The sequence below is a fragment of the Pipistrellus hanaki genome, assembly GCF_964339955.1.
Source record: "Pipistrellus hanaki genome assembly, chromosome: 2".
Lineage (NCBI taxonomy): Eukaryota > Metazoa > Chordata > Mammalia > Chiroptera > Vespertilionidae > Pipistrellus > Pipistrellus hanaki.
This window is the reverse complement of record NC_140504.1, coordinates 49,428,634-49,452,069: the sequence shown is the minus strand read 5'-3', so window position 1 is coordinate 49,452,069 and position 23,436 is coordinate 49,428,634. Positions and strand designations below refer to the sequence as shown.

Genomic DNA, 23,436 nt, shown 5'->3' with positions numbered 1-23,436 from the left:
CCTGCAGGCTTAAGAGGATAATATGCAAATTGACCACTAAGGATGTCCAACTTGACAGCTTAGGCCCACTCCCTGCAAGCTCCTGGACCATGAAAGGGTGCAGGCTGGGCTGAGGGACAACACTCTCACCCCACCCCCACCACCGTAAGTGCATAAATTTCATGCACCAGGCCTCTAGTTTTCTATAACTTCAAGTTAAAATTCCTTAATGTTTAATGGTAAACTATTTCATATGTCCAAAGGCATGTTTATAGGAACTTCTCAGAAGTCTTTGCTCTCTCTGTATGTTGGAGGAAGGGATAACTTGTGCTTTGCTCTTTTGTTTGTTTTATTTTTTACTAGAGGCCCGTGCACAAATTTGTGCACTGATGGGGTCCCTTGGCCTGGCCAGTGACCAGGGCTGAATGGGGCCAATTGGGGCCACAGGAGTTTGGCCACCAGGGGAAGGGACCGCTAGAGGCTGGCCAGCCAGAAGAAGGGGCCACAGGAGGTTGGCCGGCCAGCCTAATCGGGGCCATAGGGCTGGTCAGTAGGGAGGCGGGGGGTAGGGCCAAGGGAGGCTGGCCAGAGGGAGTGGAGGGGCAGCAGGAGGTTGGCTGGCCAAAGGAGACTGGCTGTGGGAGCACACTGACATCAGGGGGCAGCTCCTGCATTGAGTGTCTGTCCCTGGTGATAAGAGTGGTCACAGCAACCGGTCCGGTTGTTCTGCCATTTGATTGATTTGCATATTGGCCTTTTATTATATAGGAAGATATTGTGGTAAAATATAAATAACATAAATTTGCTTTGCTTTTTAACTGCTTACTTCTTTAAGTATTGAACCATGTTGTCATATGATTCAACTTAACCAGCCAAACACATGGTGAATATCATTATAAGGGCCTGATGTATGAAATCCGTGCAAGAGTAGGCCCTTGCAGCCCCAGGGCAGCCTGGCTGCCTCAGCCTTTGCAGCACCAGCTGCCTCGTGGCCCTGCGGCCCTGTCCCCCACCCACTGGTCATTCTGGAAGGTCGTTCCAGAAGGTCATTCCACTGTCTGGTCTAATTAGCATATTAGCTCTTTATTATATAGGATAAGCAAAGGCTTTACTACCAAGAGTTAAATACTGCCAGCATGATTTTAAAGATATTTGAAAGCCAAACTAATATCTGGGGTTGCTAGATCTTGTGACACTGGATCTATTCCACTAGATTAAAAAATCATACAAAAATATAAAATATCACAATGAGGACTCAAGGCAACAGAAAGGAGTTGTCTGACTAGCTATTTAAAGCTAGAGTACAATTCAAACAGAAAAAAAATCAAGGCAACCATATTATTAACATATTACAATGGCCTTTAGTAAATAATAGTAATACTAATATGTTTTATCTGTCTTTCAGTTAAGTACATACATTCTTCAACAAAATCTCTCCATTTGCCTTAACCAAGTGTCTAATCAAATATCTGTGGTAATATTAATCAATGTTTTTTATTTATACTCCATTTTGAGAAATGTAAAACTCTTCAACATCACTCCATCAGCATAATATAGTGATTAAAAGTCAGATTACCTAAGAATGAATCCCATTTCTACCACTTATAAGCCATGAGAACTTGGACAAATTCTAAATCTGTCCAACCATTAGTTGCATCACTTAACAAATGAGGTTTAAGTGGGATTATCCATGTAAAACCTAAGTTCAATGCTTGGCACATAGTAAGTGCTTATAAGTATTAGCTACTATTATTATTTAATACTAGTAGTTATCATCTGTCTAAGCAGGGGTCTTCAAACTACGGCCCGCGGGCCACATGCGGCCCGCAGAGGAGTCTGATCCGGCCCGCCAGGTTTTTTGGGCAGTGAGCGCAGCCAAGGTGTTACAGTAGGAATTAGTAGTTCATATAGTCCGGTCCTCCAGCTCTCTGAGGGACCGTGATCTGGCCCCCACTTTAAAAAGTTTGAGGACCCCTGGCCTAAAGTCTTCGATGTATCCTCTCTATCAAAACGATTTTTTCAAGTTTCCCGCCTATGATTACTATTATAAAAAGTACAATCTGCCCTACCTGGTTTGGCTCAGTGGATAGAGCATCAGCCTGCCGACTGAAGGGTCTCAGGTTCAATTCCAGTCAAGGATACATGCCCTGGTTGCTGGCTCAATCCCCAGTAGGGGGCTTGTAGGAGATAGCTGATCAATGATTCTCATCATTGATGTTTCTATCTCTCTCTCCGTCTCCCTTTCTCTCTGAAACACCCTGTCCCCTTTAAAAATCACTGTTATAGCAAGAATTCTTCTAGAGTGTGTTGTTAAATTACAATGAAGAAACATTACTACTCCTACTCCTAACAGTGAGCACTTATAGAACACCAGTATGTCTAAACTCTTTAAAAATATTAAAACTCTCTTAATATTCACAAGTCTTTGACACAGGTATATTATTTCTATCACTATTTTACAGATGAGAAACTGAGGCACAAAAGATGAGATCAAACAGCTAGTAAGTGGTGAAGCTAGAGATCAAATATAAACAAAACAAAAAAATCAAATTTAGTCAGCCTGGCTGCAGACTACATACCCTTAACTACTATAGTATATGATATAATACAAGAAGGTACCTGATAATTATCTCTAAATATGTTAATGCCTGTCATGTTGGATAGGGAAGACACTTACTCTGTGCAAGTCCAGACAATAGAACATGCATCACTGGTTGGAAAAATGCAAAGATATGAATTTTAATTAAACAAGAACCTTTTTAGGAATAAGAGTTGTCTGGAAAATGACTAGATGATCTCCGGAGACATTTCATTTTGGCCTATCAGGACATTCAAGCAGAGGTTGTACAGAAATACACGTATTGGTGGTAACTGGTACGAGAAGGAGACTTCACTTGGGGTGGTAAACACACAATACAATATGCAAATGATGTATTATAGAATTATATACCTGAAACCTTATAATTTTATTAACCAATGTCACCCCAATAATCCAATTTAAAAAAGGAATACATTTAGTCCTGGCTGATGCTCAATTGGTTGGAGTGTTATCTCATATACCAAAAAGTTGTGGGTACAATTCCCAGTCAGGGCACATACCTAGGTTGCAGGTTTGATCCCCGGTTGGGGCACATACAGGAGACGATAGGTTGATGTTTCTCTCTCCCTTTCTCTCTCTCTAAAATATCAATAAAAACATATTCTCAGGTGAGGATTAAAAAAACAGATTTATTCATCTTGTTGGTCATAATCCTAGTAAAGTGCAATTTAGTTGATCATTTTGTTTGTACCAATCTGTTTAAATTTTTTTTTTAAATCTTGACTACCATCTATCATATTCACTATTTATCACAATTGTATATAATCTATAAACTTGAAAGGTATGGTTTTTATGTCTCCATACAAGTCACTGCTGAAAGTACTGATCAGGATAGATGTCTGTCATCACACACCAATATGACAATCCACTAGAACTCTCTTTCCTCATTGAGATCCACCCTTAATGCTCTTTTTAAAAATATATATACATATATACTGAGTGGCCATATTATAGTCCCTGAATGCATAATAACCTGGCCATTCAGCCATTCAGTGTGTGTTGTGTGTGTGTGTGTGTGTGTGTGTGAGATATATATATATATATATATATATATATATATATATATATATATATATATATATATATATTAGAGGCCCAGTGCATGAATTTTGTTCATGGGGTCCGGCCAGCCTGGCCAGGGGGAGGGAACATTGGTGGGTGGCCGGCCTGCCTGCTGGTCAAACTCCTGGTCGAGGGGACAATTTGCATATTAGCCTTTTATTATATAGGATACACACTGAGTGGCCAGATTATTATGCGTTCAGAGATAATAATCTGGACACTTAGTGTATTTCTTTTTTTTTCTTTTTTTCTTTTTTTTAGTATATTTTATTGATTTTTTACAGAGAGGAAGAGAGATAGAGAGTTAGAAACATTGATGAGAGAGTCATCAAACAGCTGCCTCTTGCACAACCCCTACTGGGATGTGCCCACAACCATGGTACATGCCCTTGACCGGAATCGAACCTGGGACCTTTCAGTCTGCAAGCCGATGCTCTATCCACTGAGCCAAACCAGTTTCGGCAACTTAGTGTATTTATTAATTGATTTCAGAGAAGAAGGAAGAGGGAGGGATAAAAACATCAATGATGAGAGAAAATAATTGATTAGCTGCCTCCTGCATGCCCCCTACTGGAATCCTGCAATCCTGGCAAGTGCTCTGACCAGGAATTGAGCCGTGACCTCCTGGTTTATAGGTTGATGCTCAACCACTGAGAGACACCAGTCAGGACACCCTTAATGCTATTTAAAAAACAGAATAGAGAATATATTTAGAATTCTTAATGAGTTAGGGTATTCAATCTGATGTAAATCTGATTCACTGTACAGGTTTGACTCACATGTCTCTATCACTGTCCTAAAGATTACTATGATAATATCAATGATAATAAGGATAGCTAATACTTACAGAGAACATCCTATGTGCCAGGAAGTTATAAACCTTTAGCATATATTAAATAACAGCCCTCACAACAATTCGATGAGGTAAGTAATACTATTATCCCTTTTTTATCAAAGAGGAAATTGAGGCACAGCGAGGTTAAATGACTTGCCTAAGGTCACACACCCAGGACAGGGCAAAAACAGATTTGAACCCAGGCATTCTGGCTCTAATGTCTGTGTACTTAACATTATGCTGCCTAGAAACAATATGGTCACACATGAATTTAATCAAAATCACTTGTTTGAACTCTGGTCATGTGCTACACTGTGCCAAGCAGATTCTGATCAGGAATTTTATTAAAACATCACACAAATGGTCCTGGCTGATGTATATCAATGGTTAGAGGGCTGGCTCATGCACTGAGGGATCTTGGGATTCCTGCTCAAGGGCATGTACCTGACTTGAAGGTTCAATCCCTAGTCCCAGTCAGGGAACGTGCAGAAGGCAACCAATCAATGTGTTTCCCTCACATTGATGTTTCTCCCTCTTTCTCTCCCCATGCCTTCCTCCTTTCTACTCTCTCTAAAAATCAATGGAAAAAATACCCTCAGGTGAGGATTAACAACAGGAAAAAAAAAAATGACACAAAGTAATTGAACAGCTGTTAGGGTCAGAAACAGTATACGCAAAGAATTTAGCACAGAACATAATCCAGTTTTAAGTATATGCTAGGTATCTAGTGATAGCAATAATAACAACAAAAATAATGATCACTATTATTTGAGTACCTCTTTTTTTCAGAACTTTAAGAGTATGTGTATTATATACTTTCTACATTGGACTCTTTGGAAAGCTATTTAAGTCCTGAGGCAGCTTTGGCCTTGCTTATTGTCCTTGCTTGACCTAATGAGGCTAACTGGTCCCTGTTCTCTTTTTTTTTTTTTTTTTTTTAATTGATTTTTTACAGAGGAAGAGAGAGAGACAGAGGGCTAGAAATGTCGATGAGAGAGAAACATTGACCAGCTGCCTCTTGCATATCCCCCACTGGGGATGTGCCCGCAACCAAGGTATATGCCCTTAACCGGAATTGAACCTGGGACCCTCCAGTCCCCAGACCAATGCTCCATCACTGAGCCAAACCAGCTTCGGCCCTGTTCTCTTTATAAGATCCTTTATTTGTATTTGCAAACTCCACAGTTGGGTATTACCGTGTTTCCCCAAAAATAAAACATCCTCTGAAAATAAGACCTACTTACAGGTTTCCTTTTGAGTGAAATATAAGGCATCCCCCCGAAAATAAGGCCCCCTAGGCTCTGTCTCAGAATGAAAATTAATTTACCATAAACTGGTCGCTAGGGCCGCCCCAACTGGCGTCTAGCAACCAGTGACGTTACACGGAGTCCTGACGTCACTGCTGTGTGGAGGCGGAGCGGAGGTCGGAGTGAGCAGTGAGCGCAGGATGGGAGAGAGGAGGAGACTTTCGCAGATGCGTGTAGAAGAACAGAAGGATTAAAGCGGATGGGACAAGGCCAAGGTGGTGAGTGCTGGTCTGTCTCTGGTGACACTACCTGATGCTCTAGGCCGCCCTCATGATGACTGAAGGTTCTCAGTCAGTGCAGACCCTGCTCCAGCCCAGATCCAGGCCCCAGCAACCCCAGTGACAGTCCCAGCAGGCCCCAGGGGGTAAATGTCTGATAAAGGGGTAGGGGGGATGTCTGGTGAAGGTGTTCAGTGGCACAGGGGTGGGGGGAGGGGGATCACTTAAAATGACACAGGAGGATCAGAGGGGGCAATCAAAATGACACAGGAGGATCAAAAGGGGTTAGTAAAATGGTAATCCCCCCTCTGATTCTCCTGTGCCATTTTGATTCCCCCCTCTAACTCCCCCTGTGTCATTTTAAGTGATCCCCCTCCCCCCACCTTAATACCCCAATTCCTTTTTTTTACCCCTAGAAATGAGTGCAAAAAGAAAAAGCTACTCCGTGGAGTACAAGAAAGGAATTGTGGAAGACTCTTGGGGCCAAAATCTTACTGCTTTCTGCAAAGAGAAGATGTTGAGTATCCAATTGGTCCGAAAATGGCGAGCAGAGTATGGTAACCTCATTGAACAAGTGGACAAGGGAAATGCTAAAAAGTGCAAGTGTGGATCAGGTCGGCAACCATTATTTTCCGAGCTGGAAGACCTGATCTGTGAATGGGTTGTTGACAGGAGAGCAAAGGCTTTGGTTGTGAATAGGGCTCAGATTCAAGAATTTGCCCTTGCAATGGCACCACAGTTTGACATAGCCCCCGAAGACTTCAAAGCATCACAACACTGGCTGGATAATTTCCTTCAGCGAAGTGAACTGTCTTTAAGAAGATCTACAACATTGTTTATGTTGGAAGATACTCAAGTTATTAAGGGAGCACTTGCATTCAAGTCCTTTATTGATGATGCTGACTTCTCTAAATACAATCTTTCCAACATGATTGCTATGGATGAAACTGTAGTGTTTATGGGCCAATCATCTCAAACAACAATTGAACAGCGGGGTGCCTCCTTAGTGTACATTCCCTCCACTGCTTACGAAAGTGCATGTGTTTCCTGTATTTTGACAATTCGTCTGGATGGCACTAAAATCCCACCTTCAGTCATTTCTAAGGGCAAGAAGGAAAAAGATTGAACGTGTTTTGGGTGTTTTTATTCTTGAAACTGAAAAAGCCTGGGCCACACAAGCAGTTATAAGGAAGTGGGTCGATTTAATGCTGCCGCTTGTTTTGCGAGGGAGCCAAAGAGGTCTGCTAGTCTGGGATGCAGCCAGCACTCACTGCGCTAAAGACATGAAGACATTTCTTCACGAAAGAAAAATAGATCAGATAATAATTCCCGCAGGAATGACGGCCTATCTCCAAACTCTTGAAATTGCAATAAACAAGTTATTCAAAGACAATTTGCCCATGGAAATTAATGACTACATTGAAAATAGAATGGAGAGAAATCAGCGTGGAAACTTTGTGAAACCTAAACTGCAAGAAGTTGTGACTTGGGTGAAGAATTCATGGGAGAAAATCACTGACAGTTGCATTTCAAATGCACTGCGAGCAGGCTACCTTGACAAGAAGTACTCATTTAAAGACAGTGCTATTGCTAAACATGAGAGATTTGGTCCACTGATTCTGAAAGAAATGGAGTCACAAGAAATTCACCAGGAAATTCAGGAATTGGATTGTTATGATGATGTCCCAGAAGATGATGACATAATTGTCATTGAATAAATGAGTAAATTCTTGATACTGTAGGATTCACAGTTTGTCTGGTTTGTGTTGACAACTACTGTACTATCGTACCATATACAGGTAATAAATTTCCTTTATTTTCATTTAACAATAATGTGTACCGTATTCTTCTTCATGGAAAAATAAGACATCCCCTGAAAATAAGACCTAGCACATCTTTGGGAGCAAAAATTAATATAAGATACTGTCTTATTTTCAGGGAAACAGGGTATTACATACTAAAGGCCCCATGCATGAAAATTCATGCACTGGAGGGGGGTCCCTCAGCCCACCTTGCCTCCTCTCATAGTCCGAGAGCCCTCAGGAGCAGGAGGCAACCCAGCAACCAGGGGAAGGCGATGCTCCCATCACACCTCTGCTGCTGCCACTGCCAGCAGCACAAGCCTTGGCCATCCCTGGTTACCTGAGTCTCGGGTGGCTCTGGGCTGCTGGGCAGCCACCATCTGAGGCTTGCCTGCACCTCAGGCTTGCCCTGGGCAGCTGGGCAGCTGCCATCTGAGGCTTGCCTATGCCTCAGGACAGCCCTGGGCGACTGGGTAGCCACAATCCGAGGCTTGCCTGCACCTCAGGCCAGCCCTGGGAGGCTAGGGGGCTGAGGGGACTGGGCACTGCCATTTTGTGGCTGTGGGTGCCACCATCTTTGAGGGTGTGGCGTTCAATTAGCATATTCCCTCCTTATTGGCTGTGGGCACCGCCATCTTTTTGAGGGTATAACAGTTAATTAGCATATTCCCTCTTTATTATATAGGATTATGCATTAGACATGCAATATCACATAGATAACTCATCAATAATTAGACAGTAGGAAGTCAGTTTTTCAAAGAAACATTAGTTTCAACTCTAAAATTCTTTTTTTCTTTAGTAAGTTCAAGTCAATAGATAAAAACTTAATGTTCTTTTATTGTGGACATGAGCAAACCTGGCTGCTTTTGGGTTTGGTAAACTCTATCTGGCTATTTTTCAAGCATTATATGGCTGGCAACTCTTCAAGTGTATTCTGCCAAATGCCTTCTTCCTGCAACCTTCTTCCTGCAACCTCTAAGCATGAGGCTATTTCAAAGGGAATTAAAACCACAAATTTCTGATTTATTCATACTTAACTGATAAAAGTTGCTGCATTTGTCTGGATCAACACTTACAGGTTCCGATTTCTGTTTCTTTGACCCAGGAAACCTGGAAAGGTTGACTGACAGCAACCAGCTTTTAGAGAAGAAACCAAACTGGTTGCTTGGGTCTGGGAAGGTCACATCTGTCTGTCAGACTATATTTAAAATTGCTTTCCCCCCTCTGAATTCTATGGCAAGGGTAAAGAAAAAGAAGTGCTTCCAAATCTCTCTTGGCTGATGTCGGCCTGAAATGGAAGGAATCCCAGAACCTCCGATGGGAGGGGTTGAAGGGAGGGGCAGCAATCTGGTTGGAAGGGTGGAAGGGTAGGAGTCTTGTCCCGATGCCCAGTTTACTAGTACACAGCACTTTACATAAGTCAGAAAACATCAACTGTTCATATCAAGAAAAGGGCAGTGGTAACGGGTGGGGGAAGGTGGAATATGGCAGTAATGAAGATTCTTGGTTCTCCTTCCAAGCCACTCCTTAGTACTACTCCTGATCTGACACCACCATAACTTAGGGCTGGAGTTTCCAGAAGCAAAAGGAATCACTAAAATACTGGCTAGGCAAAGAGTGACAATAAAAGTCAGATTTCTGCTAAAGGACATGAACATCAAGCATGCTAAACTCACAGGCTGGTTAAATGCCCAGGTTATTTTGCTGTGATCCATTTTTTTCCTGACAACTTAAAAAAAAAAAAAAAGTTTTTATTGATTTTAAGAGAGTAAGGGAGAGGGAGAAAGAAACATCAACATGAGAGAGAAACATGGATCAGCAGCCTCTCACATGCACCGCAACCTGGGTATATGCCCTAACTGGGAATTGAACTGGCAACCAACTGAGCCGTACCAGCCAGGACTTCCTGGCAACTTGTTATAAGATTGGCTCTCTTCCCCAAAATGACAGAGCATCATGTGACTATACATAAAGGACATTCATCCTGAAAATATTACCCAGAAGGTTGTCTCCTAGAAAGGCAGGTTGAAAAATTCAGTAGATTTATGTTGGCTGCCTATTGCAGGGTACAGGATGGAGATCTTATCTGAAAAGATAGGAGGTGGCCTTGGAATGTCATAAAAATCACCACTGTGCAGACATTGGTCAGTTTACAAACCAGCTTCAAACTAATATTTAAAAGATGTACCACCCCCTTTCACTTGCAGAAGAGATCTACAGAGGACAAAGTTTAAATTTATAGAAGGGAAACATTTAAGACATCTGTTTAGCAGCGACCACTGAGTTTCATCACATTAATAGGTTATAACTTCCAAAGAAAAATGTCTTATTTTTTAAATAGAACCAAGTGTGGTAAGGCAGACTTTGATATGGCCCCAAGACTCCTGGTTCTATATGCCTGGTATACACGCCCTTGTGCCGACTGCTCCCCTGTGTGTGCATAGCTCCTGTGGCTTGCTTTTCACTGGCAGACGACTCAGGAAGTCCAGGGGCTTGTTCTGTTTGGGCCAGAGTGGAAAGAAGGGTAAGGCAGTGAGAGGTAATGGGAGTTAGTCCAGTCAGCATGAGTCTCAGGACTCACCAGGTGGGAATGCTTGGACAAAGTTTATCACTTCTTTGTAGATTTGAATCTGGAAATGTGGCTCTAGGAACAATCTAGTGACAATCTAGTGGCCAACCTATAATCAGGAGAGCCTTTTTCAAAATAGTCAAGAGAGAAAGCAAAGCTGATGAAAAAAGTGAGACCCTGAACTAACTGTGCCAACCAACACATTCCCCTTTTTGCTTAAATCAATTAAGCTGGGTTTCTTATCACTTGGAACCACAAAGATCATAAATGCAATATGTAGTGATGATTCCTGGAACACAGTAGACACTCAATAATTATTTAAATAAATATAGAAAGTACAGAAAACTACTTTGAAATTTTGAAAGGCACTACATACATTACTGGGTTGTTTTTTTTATTGAATTTATTGGGGTGATATTGGTTCACAAAACTATACAAGTTTCAAGTGTAAAATTCAATAATACTTTAAACAATAAAAAAAGAAAAAAGCGTAAAATTCAATAAAACATCATTGATGGAAAGGGGTCAAGTATTTGTCAATTTATAAGTGTATCAATAATGGTGTAACAAAGATCTCATCTTCTCAAAAGTTTATCTCCTTGTCTGTTTACACTACTCCTTATCTGCTTCATACAGTTCTTCTGTTTTCTAAAGATGACTTTTGGGTCTTACGTTATATTTTAAATTTACTTTACACTGAAAGTTACACATTGAATTTAAACTGAAGTCTTAAGGGCCTTTGACTTAGAACAAACACAGCTGATACTTTTGGTTTTTTTAAATATATTTTATTTGATTTTACACAGAGAGGAATTGAGAGGGACAGAGTTAGAAACGTCGATGAGAGAGAAACATCGACCAGCTGCCTCTTGCACACCCCCCACTTGGGATGTGCCCGTAACCAAGGTACATGCCCTTGACCAGAATCGAAACCGGGACCCTTCAGTCCGCAGGCCGACGCTCTATCCATTGAGCCAAACCGGTCCCGGCTACTTTTGGGTTTTAATGTACAACACTTCTTTATTTTATTTACTCTCTTAGGACAGTGGTCGGCAAACTCATTAGTCAACAGAGCCAAATATCAACATTAGAACGATTGAAATTTCTTTTGAGAGACAAATTTTTTAAACTTAAACTTCTTCTAATGCCACTTCTTCAAAATAGACTCTCTTGGGCCGTGGTATTTTGTGGAAGAGCCACACTCAAGGGGCCAAAGAGCCGCATGTGGTTCTCGAGGCGCAGTTTGCCGATCACTGTCTTAGGAGGTGAAAACAAAAGGTCACAGACACATTGCATAACACTAAGCCTAAAAGAATTTAGAAATTATAGAGGTTAACTCTCACACCTTTACTCTGGAACTAATACTAATTTTTAAACTTTAAGTCAAAAAATATTTTTTAATATAATAAATCTCTATTGTTCAGATTATTACAGGTGTTCCTCTTATTTTCCCCAAATAGCTCCCCCCACCTTATTCCCCATCCCACCCCATGCCCTTACCCCCTCCCACTGTCATCCATAGGCGTAAGATTTTTGTCCAATCTCTTCCCGCATCCCTCAGACCCCCTTCCCTCTGAGAATTGTCAGTCTACTTCCTTTCTATGTCCCTGATTCTATTATTGTATATTCACCAGTCCATTCTGTTCTTCACATTTTTTATTCACTTGATTTTTAATTTCACTTGTTGGTAGGTATGTATTTGATATCTTTTTGTTGTTTATAGTTTTTATCTTTACCTTTTTCTTCTTCTTCCTCTTCTTAAAGAATACCCTTCAGGCCGAAACCGGTTTGGCTCAGTGGATAGAGCATCAGCCTGCGGACCGAAGGTTTCCAGGTTTGATTCTGGTCAAGGGCATGTACCTTGGTTGGGGGCACATCCCCAGTAGGGGGTGTGCAGGAGGCAGCTGATTAATATTTCTCTCTCATCGATGTTTCTAACTCTCTATTCCTCTCCCTTCCTCTCTGTAAAAAAATCAATAATATATATATATTTTTTTAAAAAAAAGAAAAAAAGAAAAAAAAAGAATACCCTTCAGCATTTCATGTAATTCTGGTTTGGTGGTGATGAACTCCTTTAGCTTTTTCTTATCTGTGAAGTTCTTTATCTGACTTTCAATTCTGAATGATAGCTTTGCTGGGTAATCTTGGTTGTAGGTTCTTACTGTTCATCACTTTGAATATTTCTTGCCACTCCCTTCTGGCCTACATAGTTTCTGTTGAGAAGTCAGCTGACAGTCATATTGGTACTCCCTTGTACTAACTGTTTTTCTCTTGCTGCTTTCAAGATTCTCTCTTTGTCTTTTGCCCTTGGCATTTTAATTATGATGTGTCTTGGTGTGGTCCTCTTTGGATTCCTCTTGTTTGGGGTTCTGTGCGCTTCCTGGACTTGTAAGTCTATTTCTTTCACTAGGTACGGAACGTTTTCTGTCATTATTTCTTTCAATAGGCCCTCAATATCCTGCTCTCTCTCTTCTTCTGGCACCCCATAAGTTGGATATGTGTACGCTTAAAGCCATCCCAGAGGCTCCTTACACTATCCTCACACTTTTGGATTCTTCTTTCTGCCTCTCTGGTTGGGTGTTTTTTGTTTCCTCATATTCCAGATCTTTGGTTTAACTCTTAGGGTATGTCGATCTACAGTTGAGTTTCTGTATATTCTTTATTTCAGACAGTATATGCTTAATTTCTGACTGGTCCTTTTCCTGTTTTGTTTTTGTTTTTGTTTTGTTTTTTTGTATTCTCATTAAGGTCCTTGAAGGTCTCTTCGTTTCTCAGCAGTTTTTAGAAGATTCTTGAGTAACCTTATAAATGTGATTCTAAACTCTGTGTCGTCCAGTAGTTTACTTTCCTCCATCTCTCCCATTCGTGACATGCTTCTGTGTCTCTATATTTTGGTTGCCTCCCTGTGTTGATGGAGTGGCTTTGTGTGGCAGGCTTTGTATAGGGGCCAGTAGCTCAGCTTCCCCAATCACCCGAGGTGGTTGCTCTTAGTACACCCCTTTGTGGGCTGAGTGCAAAGTCTTGGTGTAGTTAAGCCTTGATTGCTGTTGGTATACTGGGAGGAATTGACCTCCAGGCCAATTGGCTATGAGGACCCACTGTGCCTTTAATGGAAGAACTGTTATGCTGCAGACATGCTTATGGTGCAGGCCTTGTTTCAGTGGGGCTTTGGTGCTGAGGCCGCCTCCCAAATGTGTCACTTATGGATGTGAGGAGTTTAAATCTGGTGTCTTACACTGACCACTATGTACACTGGCTTCTGGATCTCCAATAGGATGCAGTTCAGCTACTGTCTGAGGCCACCCTGCAGGAGCTACAGTGAGAAGCACAGTCCTCTCCTCCCTGCTTGGAGCTTGGAGGCTTTGGAGCTGTCTGCAACAGGCTGTAAGTTTGCTAGGTTAAACTGCAATAGAGAAGGCCATTCATATGCAAAAGCTGCTGCTTGGAGCTTGGGTGTGTTTGTAGATTGTGCAGGGTGGAGTCTCAGGGCATCACTAGGCTAGGGCGTGGCAAACAGCAATGGCTGCCAGTCAGCATTCTCTGTCTCTCTGACCGTGTCCCCGCATCCCAAGCCCCAGCACAGCAAGCAATTATTCTTGAGCACAGCTCTGCAAGCAAGCCACCCTCATGTTCCTATCTGATGGCAGACAGACTAGCTTCTCCCCAGAAACTGGATTTCAGAGAGATTGGGAGCTTGTCTCTCTTCTGGTTGAAGAAAGCAGCACCCTCCACTAGCTGGGATCCGCCACCTGCCCGTTTTGTGCTCTCGTGCGCCCCAACACCTCAGTTTTTCAGCACTGAGAAAGAATGCTCCTTTCTCTTTCAGCTGTTGTAGAGCTTCCTTTCAGCCAGCTTTCCCGTGGTTCTGGGTGACAGACGTTTTGTCCTTTAGTTGTAGTTTTGAAATTGTTGTGCATGGCAGCAGTTTAGGTGTGTTTACCTAAGTCGCCATCTTGGATCTCCTTTTAAGTCAAAATTTAAAGTCTATAGGTCTCTCAAGTTTTCATTTTTCACTGGCTCTCTTAGACCTATGGTCAAAAAACTGCGGCTCTTTGGCCTCTTGAGTGTGGCTCTTCCACAAAACACCATGGCCCGGGCAGGTCTATTTTGAAGTGAAGTTAGAAGAAGTTTAAGTTTAAAAAATATGGCTCTCAAGAGAAATTTCAATCCTTGTACTGTTGATATTTGACTGTTGACTAATGAGTTTGCCAACGAATATCTTAGATCATCCCTATGTCCCCTCATATCTAGTAACTTATGCACCACAAAAGCATATAGAATAATTTAATAATTAGTGCCCAAATTGACAGAAAAAATTACCCTCAGTTTCCCTCAAGTTCCTTCTGGGGCACACTAACTTTGTTACTGAGAAATGGTAGGGGAGAATGAAGACATACTGAGGATAGTTACATGTTGGCTTTTTATTCATTACTAGAAGCCCAGTGCACAGAATTTGTGCACAAGGGGATGAGGAGGTTTCTCAGCCCGACTGTATCTTCTCCATCCCAGGACCCCTTGGGGGTGTCTGACTGCAGGGATCAGGCCTAAACCAGCAATCGGACATCCCTCTCACAATCCGGGACCACTGGCTTCTAATCACTCACCTGCCTGCCTGCCTGATTGCCCCTAACCACTCTGCCTGCCTGCCTGCCTGGTTGCCCCTAACTGCCCTCCCCTGCCAGCCTGGTTGCCCCTAACTGCTCTCCCCTGCCAGCCTGGTCACCACTAATCACCTCTGCCTTGGCCCCCACCACTGTGGCTTTGTCCAGAAGGACGTCTGGAAGGATGTCCAGTCTAATTAGCATATTGTCCTTTTATTAGTATAGATACTGAAACTTAGCTGTACCTAAAAATCATAGCACCTTTATAATATCACAACTGCCCAGTAACTACTGAATACCTCCAACCATGAGGATCATACTTCCCAAACTCTACATTTATGATAACTGTACCTTTTTGTAATCAACCAACACCATTCAAGTAATGGTGCAGTGATAGCCCTGAAAATGGAGATGGCTTTACATATCTACATTCAAAAGGAGTAAAATACATAAACAGATAGTGTGGCTTAATATCAGTTTGTCCAGCAGCTGCAATGAGGTTGGGAAAAGATGGCACCTCCTCAAAGCCAATACAGTAAAAAATCAAACTGGGGGTGAGGAGCAGGGAATTGCCTAATACTTTGCAAGTGGATCCTGGCCTCCAGCCATAGCACCCACATTAACTAAAGTGAGATGAGTCAGAATGAAAGTAGTTGGAGATAGAATACAGAGCCTCTCTCATGAGTCTATTAGGGTAGGACAAATTTCCTATTCCCTTAGCGATTTATCCTCCAAAAAAGTTGTCAAAAGACGCTATATTAAGAGAGACAAAAGAAGCTATCAGTTAGAATGCAGCATTTATAAGACTTGACCTTTCCAACACTGCTACCTATTCTGTCCCTAGTAAGTCACCGTATCTTAGTCACTCAAACTCAAACTCCCCATTCAAGCAGATTCTAAATATGGACATGACTGCCCACACCGCCACCAACAACTATCCTGCCTATTAACTGAATTAGTGCTCCAAATTATTTTCAAGATTCAGAATGCAGTACTGTGCCTGTGATTTTTGTGTGTGTGTGTGTGCCTGTGATTTTTACTCACAAAATCTGGCTGCATTTTTGCTGACTCAACTTCCAGTACACACTACTTCTTTTATTCTTCAGTGTTCCAATAGATGTTGCTTGGCTGCATCATCTTTGCTACTAAGGAAGTAAGAGAATAAATAGAAATGTGTGTGAGAGGAGATGGGGTGTAGTGAGAAGATACTGAGGATAAATCCAGTTAAGTGTTTTTCCAATATAAATGTTCTGAAGGAGACAAAATTTGGGCACTGGCATGCATATGCTTATGTTTTAAAGATGAAAGGCTCCCATAAATGCAGTTTTAGGGACTCCAATCCAACTTCCTCCATTCTACTTCCTTATTTTATATATATATATATATATATATATATATATATATATATATATCACACACACACACACACACACACATAATTTTTTTTTTTTTACTGATTTTTTACAGAGAGGAAGGAGAGGAATAGAGAGTTAGAAACATCGATGAGAGAAAAACATAAATCAGCTGCTCCTGCACACCACTTACAGGGGATGTGCCTACAACCAAGTACATGCCCTTGACTGGAATTGAAACTGGGACCCTTCAGTCTGCAGGCCAATGTTCTAACCACTGAGCCAAACCAGTTAGGGCTCTACCTCCGTATTATTAGCAGATCTAGTAAACAGCCCAGGGTGAAAGAGGAGGTGGACTCTGCTTCTTAAACTATGTAACAACCTAAGTAGCAAGTTGCAATCACATATACTCTTCAAGTTTAAAAAAAATATTACTCAAATTTGACAGTACTACAGAGAATTAACTGCAAAAAAAGGAGACATACAACCCAGCCGGGTATAGCTCAGCAGTTGAGCATACACCCAGGAACTAAGAGGTCACTGGTTTGATTCCCGGGCAGGTCATATGCCCATGTTGCGGGCTCGATCCCCACTGGGGAGTGTGCAGGAGGCAGCCAACCAATGATCATCTCTCATCATTAATTTTTCTATCTCTCTCTCCCTCTCCCTTCTTCTCTGAAATCAATAAAAATATTATTTTTTTTTAAAAAAAGAGACATATGTTTTTCCTTTGCATTATACTCTTGCTTCCCCCATCTCGGGCTCTACATTATCTTCCTCAGTTAAACCTTATGCTCAGTTCCAAAGCTGGGAAAGTATACTTCATATTTGGGATCTTTACCAACTTTCACCATTGTAAAGCTTAACGAAGTGGTGCTCTAAGAGGCAAGTTTTGTGAATTCATAGGTTAAAGTACATCTAAAACCCTTGGCACTAATCATGTCACCTGCTATACATTCAGGCTTCCCACAGATAGCAGTGCAGTCACATTACCCCTTGTGTAAAAAGACCTTTGAAGCTTGAGGGAGAATATGTCTACACCCATAATGCGGAGGAGGAATTGGATTCAAAAGCCAACTGATAGCCTAGATCAGGGGTCAGCACACTATAGCTCACAGGTCAAAAATGGTCCGCTGCCTGTTTTTGTAATTAAAGTTTTATTGGATCATGCTCATTCACTGATATACTATCTATGGTTGCTTTGGTGCTACAACTGCAAAGTTAAGTATTGTTTAACACAGAAACTCTATGATCGTCAAAGCTTAAAGTTATACCTGGCCCTTTATTGAATAAGTGTGCCAACTCCTATCCTACTAGTAGATGAAAACAGGACCAGGTTTATTAATAATTTGGTAGCCGCCAAAACCGGTTTGGCTCAACGGATAGAGCGTCAGCCTGCGGATTGAAAGGTCCCAGGTTCGATTCCGGTCAAGGGCATGTGCCTTGGTTGCGGGCGCATCCCCAGTGGGGGGTGTGCAAGAGGCAGCTGATCGATGATTCTCTCTCATCAATGTTTCTGACTCTCTATCTCTCTCTCTTCCTCTCTGTAAAAAATCAATAAAATATATATTTTTAAAAAATAATAATAATAATTTGGTAGCAAATTCTACCTAAATTATGCAACAGTTCTAAAATGGAGGGCACTGCTAGGAATAGTACGATTTCAAGAAATTGTATTGTAATTTTCTGGTACAGGACTACTTCAGTTTATGTCACTAACCTGTATAGATCACCACACTATATAAAATAAGTCAAAAGAACGCCTGATTTGGTAAACTTAAATGTAAAGGTAAATTTCACAACATGACCTTTTAAAGCAGAGCTCCATGTCTTTAATATATGAGGCCAGAAAATTGCCACATCTAAGATTTTAGCTTGAACTTGATCTCTTTTCTAATTTCTTCAGAGAAACCCTTATTCAACCCTGAGTGAACACTTACTGTGTGCCAGACCCTGGGTTAGCTCTGGAACAAAATAAAGCTTATACTTTGGCCTGGTAACACAATAGGATATTTAAGGAAAGAAATTATCCTAAAAATCACAAGGGACACTTGTAATAATTGTTACAGTTGAATGATGTCGCTCTGCCACTGCTCTAGAAGATTCGGTGAGTAAACGCTATGTTTAGATTGTGCTCTGTCTAAAGTGGGTTATGGAATTTACATCTTTAAGACAAAGTCTATGATAGATTCAGGGAGTCTGGGATTTGTACCCCCCAAAATTATGTATTTATTTTAACTAACCTCTGACAAAGTCATCATTTCCTTCAACTATGAACATAAGCCACAACTGTAATAAAGACTGAGTAGAATAATAGGCTTTGTACCAAAAGAAATAATAGGTATATTTTTATATCATGTTATATTTATCACATGATCATTTAAAAATTATTATATTTATAAGACCCACTAATAGATAGCAAAAATTATATTAATAAAAAGCACATAAGTGCTATATCAAAATAAAAATATTTTGTTAACTATATTTCACATTTGTTTTCCTTAAAATTCTATTTTTTTTTCCATATTAAAATTATTCCAAAAAGGTAGTCCACATGATCTCACCATACTGCCAAAGGAGTTCACAACACAAAGAAGTAAAAACTTCTGCCAAAAAAATAAACAAATATAATCACATCTAAAGTAATTTCTAGCCGAGACCGGTTTGGCTCAATGGATAGAGCGTCGGCTTGGGGACCAAAGGGACCCGGGTTCGATTCCAGTCAAGGGCATGTACCTTGGTTGCGGGCATATCCCCAGTAGGGGGTGTGCAAAAGGCAGCTGATCGATGATCTCTCTCATCGATGTTTCTAGCTCTCTATCTCTCTCCCTTCCTCTCTGTACAAATTAATAAAATATATTTTAAAAAAATAAAGTAATTTCTATAGATTTAAAAAAACTGCCCATTTTCCGTTAAGTTTTCTATACACTTTTTTTCCTCTAATGTACAACAAAAACAAATATCACTATTTTTAGCAGCTTTCACTTTAAAACTGGTTTGCAAATAGTTGTGAATGTGACGTAACAGCCCAGCAGATCCATGGGTTCCACTGGCTTTAATGGTAGTAATTATAGTCCAAACATAGAAAGCTTCAAACTAATATAATGTTCAACTTTCAATAAGAGAGAGAGAAAAAAGACAAAAAAAAAAAAAAAAAAAAAAAAAAGCAATCAAACTTCAAACACATGTCGAAGTACCCATTTGACAGGGATATTGCGAAAAGGGAAGTTTAGGACTAGCAACAGAAAGGGTTAAGCGTAGGAAACAGAAGGTGCTGGAAGTCACCTGCAGAGCAGTTAAGCAGGAGGGCTGAGCCCTGACCTCCTCACTCTCTCCTTTCTAAGTTACATTGTTTCTCTAATGTGGCTGATGTGATGAAAAAGTAAAAAAGCAACCACAATCTTGAGCAAACAGAACTCTCACAGACATCACTGATAATTAGAAAATACTCTGACTTTGGGTTTTTCTAACTGAAAAAACTCCCTGCAAAATCATGACTTTTTAGAGAAATTTTATCTTTCAAATTTAGGGTTACATAAACATTGGTGTGACATTTCTGTTTAATTCAGAAAGGTAATTATCTCCATTTGTAGAAAAGCCAGATGAACTGGCTTCAGATCAGAGTTATGTAATAAATTATTGTGCTTGCTTTTTCTATGAATATTTCATAAATTAATTATCACTGGGCAGGGAAAGGGCTGGATGGAGGGGAGTATAAAGGGTAAAATGGGAGACTTCTGTAATACTATCAACAATAAAATATATATTTTTAAAAGAAAAGAAGTAAATAGAATAATAACAGAAAAAATTAATTAATTCTCACCAGTGTTTATAATATGGAGAAGTTACTCAACTACCCAAGGGAATCATGAATGGGATCTGGTGGTTTACAAACTCCATGAGACTGAATACAGAATTTGGTGAGTATACATAGATTTCAGATTTTTAAAGGGCTGTTTAACCAGAATAGAGGTCGACAAACTGAGGCTCACGAGGCACATGCGGCTCTTTGGCCCCTTGAGTGTGGCTCTTCCACAAAATATCACAGCCTGGGCAAGTCTATTTTGAAGAAGTGGCATTAGAAGAAGTTTAAGTTTAAAAAATTTGTCTCTCAAAAGAAATTTCAATCGCTGTACTGTTGATATTTGACTCTGTTGACTAATGAGTTTGCCAACCACTGAACCAGCAGAACCATTTATCTCTGCCACAGTTAGAAAATATAAAACAAGAGAAAGCAATAATTCTTCCCTCAGTCACCGAGTAAGTCAATGTCAACAGAGAGTAACTGGAGACTTCTGAATCCAAGGCTCTATCTAAGATCATTCTCTTCAAGGGATCAAATCTCCAAAGAGAAGCTCTCCAAGAAAAATGAAACCTCACCTATTTATGGAAGGAGAAACCATAAGCTGAAGAAGAAATAACGTTAAATCTTTATCAAGCAGGCCGTTATACTACTGGTTTTCAAAGGGAATTTGCAAAGCAGGATATGTCAAAAAGAATCATTACATTCAGGAAACATAAAGACCCAGAGGCAGTGTTGTATTTTCCAAGCCTAAATGGTCAGTTACCTTGAAGCATATATTCTGTTCTAGAAAGAAATTCTTTAGTAGTTCCTTTTAGTTATGTAGAATGTAAGCCAAGTAAAGATCTAATATTCTAGAACAGTGGTCGGCAAACTCATTAGTCAACAGAGCCAAATATCAACAGGACGACGATTGAAATTTCTTTGGAGAGCCAAATTTTTAAACTTAAACTTCTTCTAACGCCACTTCTTCAAAATAGACTCGCCCAGGCTGTAGTATTTTGTGGAAGAGCCACACTCAAGGGGCCAAAGAGCTGCATGTGGCTCGCGAGCCTCGCTTTGCCAATCATGGTTCTAGAAAAATGTTTAACTTTCCACTTTTTTTCAAGGTTAAAGGAAGGCTATCCCTCACCATTCCCAACTCATTCCCATTCAAGAACCTTTCTGCACTCACTCCCCCTATCACAAGGTGCACATGTGTGTGTGTAGGAGGTGCTAAAATTACCTCACACTTCTTATATTAGATTTTTTTTTAATTGGGTGGCACATCAGTAGCACCTTCAACAAAGGACTGTAGAAAAGGAGGTAGTGTAACTCACTTTAGTTCATCTCATCTGCATCACTAACAGCTCTCATGAAAGAGAATCAGTAGGAAATAAAACCACAGCTAAAACATCATTGGAATAACTCCCTGCAGAGCATCATTGCCAGTCTTGGCCTCTAGTGTCCAAACCACTGAGCTGAAATACTAAAGACATTAAAGCCTCACCCATGAGGCACTGGTCACCACTGTTGACCTTCCAAGACTCATCCTGGCTTCTCCTTGATGGTCACCATCTGTTGGCCACTGATTATTGCACCAAATTCCATCCTCAACTGATATCTTTTTACTAGCATTTGTCTGTACTTGCAGAATCACTAAAGATCAAGACTGAAGAGGGGCCCTGAAGGTTGTGTGTCCCTGCTCCCGTTTTATTACTGGCAGAATGCCATCTGTCTCTATCTGAGATTCCCTTCTAAGCCTTGTTCCCACCTGTCCCAAAGCTCTCCCTTCCTCAATATCCATTGCTAGCAGTTTTTCCAGTGACAAACCCCTCTATCTTCACTGCCACTGTCACTGTCACGGTCCCTATTTCACTATATAAGTTCTGGTTCTCACCACGGAGACCCTCAGTTTCAGTCCCCAGTCCTAACTAGTGCCCTCAGGTATGTCTGGGAAGCCTTCTCCAGGGAAGTCAGTCTATCTCACAGAGCCTGCGCCTGGAGGACAGGGACCCTCTTCCCTGCTGCGTCTTTGCCCTTACAAACAACCCTAGAATCGTGGCCTCTCAGACCTGAAAGGAAACCCAGAAATCATGTGGTCCAATGTCCCCAGGCTTTGTTACTACGTTTTAGTTCACATACCTTACGGTATCCAAAATCCATTTTCCATCGCCACCTCATAGACACATAACTGAAACAAGTTGCGTGCAATACTTACCCTTCTTTGTGAGCACAGTAACCATTTCTATTATATATATATATATATAAATGCAGGTGCCATCCACTAAATGGATTTCTCAACTCCATCACAGGCTGGAACCCCTCGTCTAGGGAGCATTCCTAGTCCCAACATCCCGCTCACGGAGAAAGTCTAGTCCGGACTCCCGGGTCACTGCGCTGGCCCCGGGGCGGAGGGCGTTCCCGGCCGCGAGCGGGTCCGCAGAGTTCAACTCGGGGCGGCAGGTAAGTGTCTGACCGGAGTCCTTTCCACCCAAGACCTTCTCCGCCCAGCCACGGCCACGGCCACGCAGCCACACACAGCCCCGCAGGGTGACCGTCCCGTCAGGGGCCCCTCTCTTCTCCAAGTCGGCCCCCCAAAGTTCCTGCTCCTCCGTCAGCCTCTCTCCACAGCCGCTGCTTCGTGCTCCCCCCAGAGTATCGCCCCCGTCCATCCACCGGTCTGGTCTCTCCGTCCAGGACCGGCCGCCGGGCGCAGCCCCCGCCGCACACGGGGGTCCCGGTGCCCTCGCAGCCTCCGCGCCGTGCGCGCTGCGGCCGGGGTCCCCTCGCGGGCGGCGCCCTCCCGGCCGCGGCGCCCTCGCTGTCACTGCCCTCGGGTCAGTCACCGCAGCCTCCAGCCGCGGCCGCGCACCGCCCTCCTGTCACTGCCCGCTCCCCTCCGCTCCCGCGGCCCCGGCCCCGCAGGCTCTGCCCTCACACAGCGCCGCGCGGGCGGCCCCCACCTGCAGCTCTCGTCCCCGCGACCCCGTCCCGCCGGGTCCTCCCGGGCGCAGCCTCTCGGACGAGGGAAGTTGAGGAGGTGGTGCGGGGAGACGCCCGGGAAAGGCACCTGACGGAACCGCCGGCCGGAAGTCCCGCCCACTTGTCAATCCGGACGCCGCTTTTCCCTGAAAAAACCCCGACCCCGGACGCACTGGTTCCGCCTCCGAGGAGGCCCCCGGGCGGAGGGACCGACGGGAAACGCCGGGCGGGCGGTGAGTTGGCGGAGGGTCAGGGTCGGCGCGGGACGGCGGAGGGCAGGGCGGCGGCCTCCGGTCAGGAGACGCGCGGGGGAGCATCACGCGGCTCCCGGCAGCCCGTCTCGGCG

General features: G+C 42.4%; 1 protein-coding gene across 2 annotated transcripts in view; it reads right to left on the bottom strand.

Annotated features, from left to right (window-relative positions):
- The window catches only part of PCYT1A (phosphate cytidylyltransferase 1A, choline), a 59,256-nt gene extending 36,041 nt beyond the window's left edge, over positions 1-23,215 (bottom strand). The window contains exons 1-2 of one of the 2 annotated variants that reach the window (XM_084871714.1): positions 23,072-23,159; positions 3,079-3,157 (exon numbers count right to left, since the gene is read on the bottom strand). The gene's annotated coding sequence lies outside the window, so the exon portion shown is untranslated. Of the gene's footprint in view, positions 1-3,078; positions 3,158-23,071 lie in introns of both variants that reach the window. The other variant, XM_084871713.1, reaches the window with a different exon arrangement.
- Between the last annotated feature and the right edge of the window lie 221 nt (positions 23,216-23,436).